Here is a 10,995-nt window from a genome sequence, read left to right on the forward strand (position 1 = left end):
TAAACAACACAAAGTACAAATGTTAGGGATTACTCAACAAGAGACTTCAAAGGCAGCTGGCAGCTTCACAGATGGGCTGGGCAGACAGAGCACAGCCGTCTGCTCATAGTTTGGGCATTTGGAAATCACAGCGCTATGTTGTCACTGGCATTGTTTAAGGAGCACCAATCCTCCCCAATTGCAGAAAGAACAAGCGCAGGCTCAGCCAGGCATACAAATTGCAGGGTTCCCTTAATATATTCAGAGCATGTATACTTGGCATTAATTTAAAATCATTCATTGCACTTCTTATCAGGGTAAAGGACATTGGTGCATTTTAGTATTATCTTGAAGTTAATTTGAGGCTTTAAATGCTTAAGTGTTTGATAACTTGTAGTCTGAAAAGATGAAACAAAAAAAGAGCTATAGATTGTATTTATTTATCTCCAGGTAAGATTCAGGAAGCTCCTCCTTGCCCCAAATAACACTGATTTTTTAAAAGAAGTGTTTTTTTTAAATTCTTTTTTAGGCTATTGACTCTTTCAGAATGAAGGTGCTCAATCCAAGAGACAAAAAATAACTTCTGAATAGCTTCCTATTCTATGAAATGTCTGGGTTGGAGCAAACGCTTGGTGATTTATGCAAGTGTGCAAAGATGCATATTTGTAAAATGAGCTATTAGCATCTTAGAACCCAACCCTGTCACCTCTTCATCCCATTTTAGCAGAGCCCTTACCCCAAGACAGGGTTATCATGACAACAAAATGTGCCAGGGAGCTGCTTCTCCTGTTGGAAAGTATGTCTTTTATGTTGTTTCCCAGAGAGAGTGATGATCTCCGTAAAACACTCTTCACTTCCCAGTCAGGTACCCTTGGTACACTTCCTTCATACATTTAGGAGAGCTGAGAGCCCTCGAGTGTTAAGGAGGGCAGGGATTTGGGGAAAGAAATACATGTTTTTGAAACATGAAAAGACAGTTGGGGACACATTCACAAATGCTGTCCCATTCCATGGAAGGATAGATTTGGACCAGAGAGGGCAGTACCATGAATGCCAACCGAGACATGAAACTTGATTTGGTCAGAAGGGAGGCTGCTGATTACCTTTAAGAGAAAAAAAGAGCGACATAATCAAAGCTGGGCTCTAGGAAGGGAAATCTGGTAGGGTAAGAGGGAGAGCAGCTGGGAAAGGAAAAATTTAGAAGCAGGAGACCAGGTGGAGTCTCACAGGGATGCTCGCTGACGCATGATTAGAACGGGGCTGGTTAAATAAATAATGATCCATTGCTCCTCTGTCTGCAGGACCATTCCCAGCAGCCTTCAAACATGCTGTAATTTCCAATATGCAAGGGGGAAAGGAAGGCCCAGAGGAAAAAAAATTAAAAGATCAATTAGACAACAAGCAAATGAAAAACATGAAAATGCGCCTTTCTACTGGGAAACCCAACATCAATGATTCAGTGTCAGAAAAACAACATCATCTGTCCTAATACTGTTGTGATGTGAGCTTTACTGGTACTGTCATTTTGTTTGTACCTAATTAATCATGTGATTTGGTTTTAGAGTTGTATTTGAGCTATCAACATGAGAATTTTCTACCCCGCTCCATGTTTGCATATATATAGTGCAATTATAATAAGAGAATGTAAGTCATCAAACTCCTTAGCCTGTCATCTCCTGCAGCCATTGATCCTCTGTTGTTGCCTTACAACAAAATTTACGTCCAGAGATACCTGAATTGCTTGCCCAATTCCCCACCTCCCATTTCCTCTGGCATTCATTCCCACTGGACTTTCACATTTCAGACTTTTCTCAAGGTCACCAGTGACCTTTCAGCTGCCAAGCTCCATGATCTCGTCTCAACCCTCATGCTGCTTGAGTCATCAGCAGCATTTGCGTCTGCTGATCCTTCCTCCTCCACGAACCGCTTTCCCCTCTTGCTTGCTGCTGCACTGGCTCCCCTCCATTCTCCTCCTTCTCTCTGCTGCTCCTTCCTAGGTTCCTCCGCTGGTTCCTCTTTCTTTTTCAACCTCTAAGCTTTGGAGCATTCAGTCTTCAGACACCTCTCCTCCACGTGTATTCACTCCCTAGGTGAGAATGTCCATTGTGTGCCAATGACTCCTATGTTTATAACTCTAGTCCAGACATCCCAGAACTTCAGTCTTGCATTTCCAGTTGCCATTCATCCTCTCCATTTGCATGTAAAATGGGCATCTTGAACTCAATATGTCCAAAACCAAACACCGGCTTTCTTCCCATAAATTTATTCCTGCTGCAACATTCACAGCCCCATTAAAGGGCAGTGCCATCCTTCCCACTGCTGCGATCAAAAGCCTTGGAGTCATTCCGTCTCTTCTTGTTCTCTCCCACCCCATGTCCAATCCACCAGCAGATCACCCAGATCTTCCTCCAAAATTAATCCACAATCCCATCCCTGCTGGTCCTTTCCACAGTAACATCTGAGCCATGCTGCCCACACCAGGCCACTGTGTCATTGCAAGAGCTTCCTACTGGTTCCCTGGCGTCTGTCCTTGACCCCTGCAGTCTCTTTGCAACACTACAAAAATGTATAAGTCAGATCAAGTCATTCTTTGCCCAAAACCTTACCAAGTCTTTCCATTTTACAGAGAGGAAAAAAAAAAAAAAAAGAAAGTTTTTACACTGGCCTACACAGCCCTTTGTGACCTGGCCCCAGGCTGACCTTTTTAAAAATTGTGATTAAAAAACAAATAACATAAAATTTACCGTCTTAACCATTATTAAGTGCATAGTTCAGCAGTGTTAAGTATGTTCACACTGTTGTGAAAAAGATCTCCAGGACTTTTTCATCTTGCAAATCTGAAACTCTGGACCCATTAAAGAACTCTTTTTCTCACCCTCCCCCACCCGCTGACAACCACCATTTTACTTTTGGTCTTTACAAATCTAACTTCTCTAGGTACCTCATATAAGTGGAATCATACAGTATTTGTTCTTTTGTGACTGGCTTCTTTCACTTAGCCTGGGGCTGCCTTTTGTAATTCCTCTACTTCTCTCCCCCTTGCTGAGTCACTCTGGCCACATATGGTCCTTCGGGTTGTCCCTGCACCACACCAAGTATACCCTCTGTCTCAGTGTGTGCTGCAGCCAGCTTGCACCTGCTCCATCTGACTCAGAGGTTATAAGCATCTCTTTCCTACTGCACATTCCATGACCTCATGTTGGTGGCTAGAAGTCAGTCTTGGTGGGAATGTTTATATCATGGAAATCAACAAATGTTGCAAATAAAGCTTACTTTTCCAGAGAGCTGGTTGTTAGTCATTTGCCCGCCCCTCACTTCTCTGCCTAGACAAACCTTCCCTGATTAGTCCGCTTACCTCTTCACTTCCTTTATGTCTCTGCTCAAATGTGCCAACTCTAGAGGGGTCCTCTCTGACCACACTATAAAAATAGTAACTACTACAGGCTCCCCTTTCCATTTCCCTTACATTAATTGTTCTCCACCTGACAAACTATGTACTTAGCAGTTTGATGATTGTTTGTCTCTTCTAGAATGTCAGCGCCACAAAGACAAGGACTTTGTCTCATTCACTATTTTATCTCCAGCACCAAGAACCATGCCTGGCATGGTGAAGGTATTCAAATAAGTATGTGTTGAATGAATAAATAATGCATTTTAATGAATTATTCCATGCATGTATTAATTTTTAAGTAACTAGTGCACTGAAATACTGCACAGTAAAAGAGTAAAATAGATGAATCTACACATATCGACATGAACAGACATCTAAGATTTAAAGAGAAAGTTGTTAAATATCAAAATAGTGTACAGTGTGTTTACATATACACGTATACTTAGAAGAGTATCTAGAAGAATATAGAAGTCTATCACATTTTAATTTCATATACTTTTAGAATGGTATTTCTAAAACAACGAGCATGCATCACTTTTGTTTTCACAAATTTCACATCTATAAAAGCAAAAAAGAAAAAGAAATCCACCAGACTGTGAGCTCCATGAGTCATATTTGTTTGAACATCTTTAGTGTCTAGAAACCTCCTGGTAAACAGTAGGTGCTCAAAGGTGCTATGGAATGGATGACTTCGAGTGAGAGGGGACACAGCCTGAAGTCAGAAGGAAGGGACGGGACAAGTGGCATGGGATCTAAAGTCGGGGAGAACTGGCAGCTCCACAAGTCCGTGAGGGACACACGGGACTGGAAGGATGAGAGAAAGAAGGTAGCAGGCATGTGCTCACTGATGAGCAGGTGATGGACATCACTTGAGTATCAGCCTTGTGCTGAGTATCAGCCTTATGCTTAGCTCCAACCTTGTGCTCAGCACCATGTTGGTACCCGGAGACAAGAGGATGAAGAAGGACTGGTGCAACCAGGCCCCACAAGTTTCTGTGGCCATGGGTAAAGCATAAAACAAAAATCAAGTGAGCTTGGGAGAGAAAACAAGGGGCTTCCTACTTTGAAAAGTGTTGTAGTTACAGATAGCAGACTTGAGCCACACGTGCAGGAAGCAGCCAGTACTGGGACAGGGAGCCTGTGTGTTTGGCCTCGGTGTCCCCGAACCATGGGGCTCATCCTTGCCAGGACTCACTGCTCATCCTTAGCATGGACAAAGTGGCTACCATATTGAATCTTAATTTAGGATTCAAGACTGTTAACTTGGAAATGCCTCTCTTAACCAATTGAATTAGACGTAGACAATAATGCTTTTCTTCTTGGGAAATCAAACTGTTTATTCTTGTACTGGGTCCCTGATGGCACCCTATTACACACACCATTATCTACACAGTCAATTATTTATCTTCTATTTTAAGAAATCATAATAACTTATTATGGGAACAAAAAAGATTGGGCACACTTCATTATGTGTTTTCCCTCAATTAAGTGGAGATCTCAGTGAATTAATATTTTTAAAGGTATAGGTCTTTCTTCTGACTTGGATTTTCATTGGCTTTTCTCCAAATTAGTCAACAGATATCAGGATAAAAATCAATGAAACATGGTAAAAAAAAAAAAAGAATTATGCATTACTGCATTTTAAAGTCTTCCCAAGCCAATTGTTTAAACCATAATAACTTGATAAAAACAAAGAACGTCTCTACTGTTTTTAGTGATTTTCTTTCTACAAAGGTGACGGATATGACAGGAAAAGTCTTAAGATAGGCATAACAAGCTTGATTCTACAACTAACTAGCTGGGTAACTTAAAGCAAGTCATTTGACTTCTCAACAACTTATTTTCTCACCTGTAAAAATGGTTAGAATAATCATCACCTCCCAGGCTGTTGCGAAGGTTAATAATGTACTTTATGTACTTTATAAAATTGTTATGACAAATTTCAGCAAGAGCAATTATGACTCGTGTTCATTTGTTATAGAAAATAATTTTAGTTGTATAGACGTATTATTAAAAATCACTGTGTCTTAAGCTTGTTGTAACTACCAATTATGCGTCTATTCTACAACTTCTGCCAAATAACCTTTTTTAAAAAAAGCCAACAGGCAAATCATATTTACTTTCCTGATGTTTTGTAAATCCCTCCATTCATCATACAAACATCTCTTATGTGATCCTGGTATTTACTGCATTCATGGCTAATTTTCAGGTATTTGATATTCTTTAGGGCAAAGAACACATGAATAAAATGGAAAGGCAAGACCCTATCAGGCAAAAACACAGAGGTCTGCTTAGGAACCCGCAGCCTCCATGGGTTCTTTGGTGGGTAACTGAATGCGTGAAAGATGGCTTAGGAGCTTGGATTCCATGAAAGGGGATTTTCTCTCACCGTTAGCAAAAGATTTCCATTCATACAATTTTGTTCTAAAGCAAAGCAGCCCTAAGTTTATGAGACAAGTAAAAAACTGAAGACAAATTGGGAAGAATTCCACCATCAGTGCTCCAGAGATGTTGGGGGAGGGGACGGCATGAGGACAATGAGCCTTCCATCCTGTTAGCGATGTAACCCCATGCACTTTTTTGAAGGAATAAGAACTGTGCTCCACACAAGCACCCACTCTTTTTCCTCCCTACTAAAACTTTCACCTTGTCTCTTTTCACCTGTCTTTTTTTCTGCTTCCAAAATTTTTAGCCTCAAAATCCCAGTGGTTCAGAGAATTAGAGGCTGATACAAGGGAGACATGCGAGTGGGGTGCAGAGAAGAGAAGCTGTAGAATCCTGAGTTGTTCTCACCCTTCTGACATTTTTATTTTTTCATTTCCGTTAACTTCAGATCTCGTCTATTTTCCCAATTAGGTCTTAGCTTGTACTTGAGTTTCTCTTCTGAAAAGGTTACAGTGCGTTTGCGTATTAAGGAGTTTAAATGATCTACAGTTCAGCAAAATGTTCATCTTTAAGTGACCCTCCTGTCCTTGGCCTTCATACTAAATCCAGGTAAGGATTAAAATTCAACTCTTTCCACCAGTGCTTTATTTAATGAGAAAAACAAAACTAGGTTTGAAGCAGATTAAATAACTCATTTGATGTCACTCGAGGTGAAGCTGGAAACGAGGTACTCACTAGAAGCAAATGCTTAGGTTTGAGGATTCAGATAATTTGGCATTTGGTGACACGTTGACCCTGTTGCTCTGTTGACCAGACTAGAAGCTCCTGAACTGCTCAGACTTCCTGTCACTTCTTGTATCCGCAATATACAGGATCACAGGATGTGACACCTTAGGGAATATCCACAGAGTCCTAAACTTTCATGTGTTTGAGAATCGTCTGGGGAGTTTGCTTGTTTGCTTTAAATATAGCAAGCCTCCTTCATTAGGGCTGGGAATAGGCAGGGTACACCAGAATTCCAATGCACAACAAGTCCTGCATGTGACACTGATGCAGGTGGCCCATGAGAAATGCAGCGGAAAACCCTGAATGATAGGATGGCAGTTTTCAGGTGCAGATGCACTTCCCTCATCCCGCAGCCTCTGGCGTCATCAGTGCCTTAAAAACATTCCACACCCAGGATCAATTTGTAAAGAAAACAAACCCAACAGGAAAAGGAGCTTCATGGTATGAACCCTTCCCAGGTTGCAGGCATCACATCGCCTTGCTTGCTGCATACTTCTTTACCCAGGACTTGACATGTGAGATGACAAGTCTATTTATTTATTTCATCCACACAGATTCACTGTCAGTGCTTCAGAACAGAACTGAACGAATTTTAGTAAATCAAAATATCGTCCCTCGGTCTTGCCTCCCAGCCTGGCTTCTTTCAGAAGACTTGGGATGTTTGAGGTCTGATGAAGGACAGCAGTCAGCAGCTCCAAAACACATCACAGGGGAAGCTGAACTTTGGGAAGAACCACACCTGCAACTCTGGCTCAGATGTGGGAAACCCTCTTGCTCAGGGACTAGAAAATTTCCCAGATGGATATGATTAGCCATTAACTTAAACACTGGGCCAGTGGCACAACTTATAATTGTATAAAAATCCGTTTGCAGTATATTGAATTGAGCAAACCCTTTGGCTGTGCTTTATCACGTGTTAGGATTTCTTGAGCTCCAACTGTGCCGGTAAATGTGCCACAAATGCATGATATGAACAAAATGCATTCACAACAGGGACCCAGAGGGACATGCACTGAAATCTTTTCCTATCACTGACTCAACTATTGGGATGCCCGAGGCTGTGGATTCTAATCACCAGCCTTCAGGGCTCTTTCCACAGTAGCCCCTGCACTTGATACTTTCTAAGATGAAAAGATGAGGTGGTTGGTTGCAATATGATGATTAAAGGAAGGACACACACTTTCTAAAAGCCAATCAAAGTCACCTCTTGTCTGAGATTTTTCTGGTGTGTTCTTGACAAAAGATCTGAAAGGAATTAAAACAAATGTACTGGCTCCTAACCTGCTCCCATCTCAACACAGAGACTCACAGACGACCAGTTGGCTTCTCTACAGCTCCAGTTTTATGCACATGTGCACTCTCCCTCTCTTTCTTGCTCTCTCTCAGCAAGAAGGAATCCCTACTGCTCTTTCTGAATGCCATGACCACCTTGATCTAAGGCTCCATGAGCTCTTGTTCCTCTTATGAGAATGACAATCATCCTTTAAACAACATGCCAAGAGATCAAAGGTCTGTGTAGCACTTTACTCAAATCAGAGTGTCGGCTCCTAGGGGTATGAAATGCACTTTTCATAATTCCTACTGACAACGTTCTGATTAGATGAGTTTGTCCTCCCACCCTGGTGGATTTGGTCCAGGGAGAGCTCCTGGAAGCAGAACGGAAGCATACACCATCTGCTCAATGGAGACAAACCCCACCAAGAATATCAGGCTTAAGTGCATTTGCCTGCAAGTTGAGCCTCTCAAAGTGGGATTTCACTAAATCAGTGTTAATCCCATTTACATAATCCAGTACTTGGGGCTTTCTAAAGACTGTGATTTAGCAGCAGGATGCTCTGAGGTATTAAACCAGACACCAGTAAGAGAGAACTGCTGATGTCAACATCGACTTTGGCACCTAAGAGCTTGTTCCGACAGCAAATGGACTTTCTACACACACCCACTCTTACGTAGGTTAGCAAGTGAGAAGGATGCAGAGGCGATTCATTCTGTTGCAGCTCACACACTCAAATGCCTATTACAAAGAAAGGTAAAGGAAATGAGGGAAGTTGGCCTGTTTGGGGCAGTGGCAAACTTGGTAAGGCAGGTCCCATCCCAAAGGATGAGAAGCTATGGAGCTGCTTTCAATGCTACCATGCAAGATGGCAGTTCTGAGCTGCCAGACTTTCTAGCTTTTCCAGAAAACCCAGAAATGAGTGTTTTAGGAGAAAGCCACTATATTTTTCTTAATCAACTTAATGCAATGCATGAATATAGCTTAAAAATCAGAGGCTATGGTAACAGCAGTCCTTGACCTGTCCCTCTCAAACAGTTGCCATTCTCAGTAACGACCACTTTCAACACTTATTTTTTCTAGTATTTTCTTCACTATAGCTAAAGATTATGCTTATGCTGCTCCTAAATTAGTTATTCTAAACATTACCTTTTTACTCTCTGCATTCACAGAGGTGGAATTTTCTTTAGGTCTTATTGCACCCAACCTTCTCAACACAGCCATGCCCTCTTCTGGGTGAGACATCGCCCAAGGCTCTCCAGCTCTGCCGCATCCAGCTGTCACCCTGGGCTTCCCTACACCTTTCTGCTGAGCTGGGTCCCTGTGGTCTGGATTCCATGTTTTTCTCCGATGTCATTTTACTGGAACATATTTCTGGTGACTTCCTAGAACAGGTAGTTGGGAGGTAAAATTTTCAAGGCCTCGCATGTTCGAAATGTCTTTATTCTGCTCTCACACTTAATCGGGAATTTGGCTGGTATGTTTCTGCATTGAAAGTGATCTTTCTGTAGAATTTTGAAGTCATCTCTTCATTGTCTTTCAGTTTCCAGGATTGCCATAGAGAAATATGATACCATCTGATTCATATTCCTTTACGTGTGTCCTGTTTTACTCTCCGCAGGCCTTAGGATCGTCTCTCTGTGCATGGTGTTCTGACATTATATGGTGACAAAGAGAGGTATCAGACTACTGGGGTCTAAAACCTGACAATGTCACTTCTGGCTGTGTGACCTTGGACATACAACTTAACCTCACCATGTCTCCGTAAATGAAGATAAGTGCCTTCTGTGTAAAGCGGTTGTGCAGATTAATGGGATAATACATCAAAGCCCTTAGAACAGTGCCTGGCAGGTAGTCAGCAATAAATGAGCATTTGATTTTGTGACCAGTGATACTGTCACCTCATTCTTTGTGCCAGCTGGGCCTTCTATCACAGTGGTTGATGCTCTTCTTCAGTTATCTTGGATAGATTCCTCCCTCTATGTTGTCTTGTTTCTTGTAATTGTTTCCTTCTGGATTCTTCCTCTCTTACTCCCATGGTTTCATAGTTTTCTTTCTTTTTTTTTTTTTTTTGTTTATTATTTTTCTACTTCCTGAGATATTTCCATGCCCTTTACTTCCATTGATTTCGTTGATGGCTATTATACTTTCCATCTCCAAGAGCTCATTCTATTTCTAATCATTTCTTTTCCATTCACATGCTGCTCCTGGTTTCTGGATGCACTATGTTCTGTCTCTGAGAACAACAAGTTGACTTTTATCAGCATTGTCTTCTGATTTCTACAGTCACATCTCCTCGAGGTTCCCTTCTTCTATTTATTTGTCTTGATCTTTTTTTCTCTTTTTTTTTTTTTTTTTTTTTTTTTTTTTGAGATCGAGTCTTGCTCTGTCACCCAGGCTGGAGTGCAGTGGCGGGATCTTGGCTCACTGCAACCTCTACCTCTCGGTTTCTAGTGATTCGCCTGCCTCAGCCTCCTAAGTAGCTGGGATTACAGGCCACTCACATCAAAACCACCCAGGATAACTTGTTAAACATGCAGATTCCTGGGCCCTGCTCACAGGGCTTCTGGTTTAGGTGGGTCTGTGGTAGAGTCTAGAAATCTGTATCTTTATTGACATCTTTAGTCATTCTTATGGTGGGTGGGACTAGGTGGAAGTGTCCCAAACTTCAAGAATCAGTGTCTTGTCCTGGGCTAACAACTGGCCAGGGGGCTGCTTGTGACCTGCTGACACATATTTTGTTCTACATTTGTGCCAAAGAACATAATAAAATTTGAATTAGTTGGCAACCTTTAAAAATCAGGATTTCTTTTTTTTTTTTTTTTTTTTGGACATAGAAAGTGGATGGAGGAGTGGAAACTGACCCAGAGCAAAGGCGGCTGCAGCCTCACATGCCTATGGAGAGCAGCACTCGGGAGACACAGCCAAAGAGTCCCGCAGAAAGCCCTGAGAGGTACAGCACCAGGAGGCCCTAGGATGTGAGGGCAGGAGGCAGAGCAGCGGTAAGTGGGATGGGTGGGAAGCTGATACTGGTGCAGCTGGCCCCTATAGAGCTAGGAAGTGCGTTCTCTAAAGGTATTAAAATGGAGAGCATTGGACTTCAGAAGGCAGAGTTGAGATGCAGGATTAAACACAGGGGGTTCAATGGAAGTTTGTATCTCGAGCCTGGGACCCCCAGCTC

This window comes from Sapajus apella, unplaced genomic scaffold (genome assembly GCF_009761245.1).
Source record: "Sapajus apella isolate SASKATOON/1434 unplaced genomic scaffold, GSC_monkey_1.0 scaffold13, whole genome shotgun sequence".
Taxonomy (NCBI): Eukaryota; Metazoa; Chordata; class Mammalia; order Primates; family Cebidae; genus Sapajus; species Sapajus apella.